The sequence below is a fragment of the Octopus bimaculoides genome, chromosome 8, assembly GCF_046866305.1.
Source record: "Octopus bimaculoides isolate indiv1 chromosome 8, ASM4686630v1, whole genome shotgun sequence".
In the NCBI taxonomy this organism is placed as follows: Eukaryota; Metazoa; Mollusca; class Cephalopoda; order Octopoda; family Octopodidae; genus Octopus; species Octopus bimaculoides.
Window position 1 is genome coordinate 8156159 of NC_142935.1, and position 4107 is coordinate 8160265.

General features: G+C 33.2%; 1 protein-coding gene across 1 annotated transcript in view; it reads right to left on the bottom strand.

The window, feature by feature from the left end:
* Positions 1-1204: 1204 nt before the first annotated feature.
* The window catches only part of LOC106878280 (DNA-binding protein inhibitor ID-2), a 31233-nt gene continuing 28330 nt past the window's right edge, over positions 1205-4107 (bottom strand). The window contains exon 4 of the mRNA XM_014927457.3: positions 1205-4107. This exon is cut by the window's right edge and continues 867 nt beyond it. The gene's annotated coding sequence lies outside the window, so the exon portion shown is untranslated.

Here is a 4107-nt window from a genome sequence, read left to right on the forward strand (position 1 = left end):
ACCAGAATAGTGAACGATAAATATTCAAGGTGAACATCCAAAATATCTTCAAAGAACTATGAATATATTCTGCGAGCTGAATTGTATTTTTTACTAATGCTTACACTGCACATTCGTTTGTTGTATCGTATTACAACGAAGTCTTTACTCCATGTCGCGAGAAACTTATCCGAGCGAGCAGAATATGGCTCAGAGTTGATCATTTAGCAGCAGGTTGCTTTTATTTCTTCCCGCCCATCGAAATTTTCTTGTTTCACTATTCTCGAACTCGGTTCGTTACCCTCATCTTGTTTCCTAGGGTCTTTTGATATTCACTTTTTGATAACAGCATTTTGCTAATCTACATCTAAGAATTTGTAGGATCAATCTTTTCTTTCTTAAAAGTCCGTTACGCTAGTGCTATTCAAATTGATAGTCCGCGAACCGGTGCCGGTCTGCGAGCCATCAGCTGCCGGTACACGGCAAGTTTCCAAAAGGGAAAAAAAACATGATAAATTGCTTATAAAATGCTTATGTAATATTGTATTATTTGTTTACAAACTAAGATAAAAAAGATTGTCAACTTTTATTATATTCATTATATATATATATATATATATATTGTTTCTGGTATAAACTAATATTACTAAGAAATATTACCGGTCCCTGGCACATTGGAAGGAAAAACTGCCGGTAAGCCACATCAGATAGTTTGCGAAGCACTGCCTTACGTAATAATAGTCTTGGACCAAAGTTGTTTACCCTAACTCATACTATATATATATATTTTTGATTCTCAAGAGGTGTGGTAAAAGCGTGGACACATCATTACTTACAGTTTCTATAAACAAATTTCGAAAATCAAAACCGTTACTCCCGGCACCGGGGAGCGATCGATTACTTCTAAATTATACCGAGTTTATATAAAACGCTCTCGATTCCCTATTTATAAATATTTTTACTTTTAGAAAAGTTATCACAAAAAGGCACTCAAACTTGCCCGTGTGCCTTAATTTTCCATGAAAGCATGGAAATGGGAGCGCTAGATAGACTATTACTTACAGATACCGACCACGCCTAAAGCGTTTTAAAAACTACTAATTTGCCTTATATATTTCAACCAAAAATAAAATTTCAATTTTTTTTCTTTTGTAACATGTTTTTTAGTAGGACTAAAAAAAAATAAGATGAAAACGAAAAGCAAAATAAAAACACAAAAAAAGTATATTTTTCAATTAAATTTTAATATCGATGTACACTATTTACAAATTGATTCTTTTTTAATATTTGTATGACTTTTTTTCATTTTTCGCTTGTGAAAAAATTTACAAAATGTACACAATGAAAAAAAAAGTGTGTATACATATGTATACATATATAATATATAAATGCATATAAACATGTTATATTCCATCCAGCCATTCTCTATCTTTGCACACAATACTGGGTGAAGCCTCAACAACACCCTTGCCGGCTTATCCATGCCGATATTACACATTATATATGCAACAAATATATGTATTTATATATACAATTCCTTTCATTTTCCCTTTTTTTTTTGTATTATATATATATTTTTATTCCAATAAATTAAATTTTTGTATGTTTTTAATTTTAGATTGTGGAGATTTGATAAGTTGGTTGCGTTTTTGTTAATTTTGTATTTTTATTTCTCTGTATGTGTTGTTTGCTTATAATATGGATATTTCAGCATTGTTTTTATATCACTCCCGTTTTTGTAGTATTCATAGATATCAGTTCAACAGATGTCTGACATTTTTCTCATGCCAAGCGATATTATTAAACCAAAATCCTATTTATTATACATAGCTTGTCACAAGTTGCTAATACGATAACCAAATCTTACTAATCAATGTCTGACAATGTTATAATAAAGAACAGGCGAGAGGCCAATAAGAGAGAAAGACATTATCGGTTAATCTTGGACTTAACTATCATCAAAATTGCATGTGCCACTGATAAAGAATAGTGCAGCCACACCAGAACTGTGGAATTGCAGCCCAGTACAAGTTGCAAGGTTGTTTTTCCCCCAATGTTTCATTTTTATCAGCCGTATCAAGTGTTTAACTCCATCGACATAAAAACTTTGCCTTAATGTTAACCATTATACTGTAAATGAAATTAAGACGATGAGGTTGAAATCTAGGAATGGTTTTATATTTATTTACTGCAAAGTTTCAGAGGCTACAGCATAAATCGTGCTGCGTTTGTATCCGTTGATAATACCAGAAGGCCTAACAACTACTGTATTGTTGTCTGCGTTTTTTTAAGCCTCATAAACCATGCAGTCCATTTTATGACCTGATACCTCGGGTCAACATGAAACTTGACGAATACAAAGACATGGATGGTGATATATCCATCAAAGACTGGACATAGTAACTGTTGCCACAGCGGTCCAGGATGTAACATAAATCATGTTTGCATCAGTTGAGGACTCCATCCACATGAAGTGCAACACTTGTTTGCAGCTAATTATGCAATTTAAGATCAGAAATCCTAGCGTGTGTAAAACAGTATTTTCAAAGAAAAAGAAAATGGAGATAACGAAGAGTTTCTCAGAAAATTATGTCCTTAGCTTTACTATCCATATCTAGCTGATATTGGCCCATGTTTCATTTGGCTTCGTTAACTTGAGAGTATATATTAATTACTGCTAACTCATTCCAACGTTCCCACTGCAATCGTCACACACTTCAACGAGAAAAGTTAAGGAATTTAAAGTATAGATGGATTTCTGCAAATTAAGCTATTTTCTGGTGCCGTATTTTGCTTGCTTTGTTTCCACCCGCACGCAAAATTGCACGTTGAAAAAAAAAAACAACAGACCCAAGAGTTTAAATTGATACATTTTACAAAAGGCGTGTGCTTTTTTGATTTTAAAAACTCTCTCTACTCTTAATTAGAATTTCTTTTAAAGTTATGTGATTTAAGAAAATGGATTTGGTATTTTTATAAATGAAAAATCCCTTTCATTTTGAATAATCTAAATTGTAATAATTATTTTGTAAAATGTGTTCCAGTGTTTTGCCTATGATGTATTTATTTATGCAGGAACATAAAAAAAAATTAACTTGTGCTACGTAATTGTTTTTAAAAATTTACAGGAGCAAAACAAAACAAAAAATAATAATAATTACAATTAATACTCTACAGGCTGCAATACCGTAGACTTGGTGGGGTGTGATTAGGGAGGTCCGTCGATTTTACATCAGTCAACCCCCGATACTGAAGAGGTCTACAGCAGGGATTGGAACTCGGTGCAAGGAATGATACACCTTTTAATTGTGCCAATCCACTGCCCTTAGAATAAATAACTAGTAATAGAACGGAGAAAAAGGGGGAAAGAGAGAGAGAGAGAGAATACTGATTTGTTATTTGCTACAGGAAATACTTCAATGACTTCATTATTATTTTGCCCTAATTGCCATCACAATTTCATGTATTCTAAGTTACAAAAAAAAAAAGAGAAACACAAAGATTGTTCGATTAACTGATAAAGCATTCTGATTTGTGTTCGGCGATGAACACCACAACATCAGACACACCAGCAGGTGTCTGCTGTGTGTTGTATGATGTGTATGTATGTGGAAACGAGAACACGATGGCTTCTTCCCCAACCCAAAAAATACATCCGCCATTTTATAAATGTTATATGAGGATGTTTTCTTTTTGTTACCATGGGGATACACCACACGTTCTAGTCATTGAATGTCAAACGAGGATAGGAGGTGCATGTGTGCGCGTGCGCGTGTGATAGCACATCTAAGTCAGATAACATTTATGAATGAAAGCATGAATGAATGTTCATCTTATACAATGTGAGGTGGTTCGTCTCAAATTGAAAATCCGCCAAAACATTAATTCCAACACGCATATATACATACATATATATATATATATATATATATATATATTAATACAAACTTATGTCAGTGTTTGTGAATAACATCGCACTGTGTGGTAAATCATTCTCTTCGTCGCAGTGTGTGGTAAATCAATGTCTCTTTGCTGCACTGAGGTAAATCATTCTGTCAGGTGGGGTTTTCTTTTTAAGTAAAAAGACCGCAAATGATAAAAGTTCTGATAACAAAAAAAACATTTTAT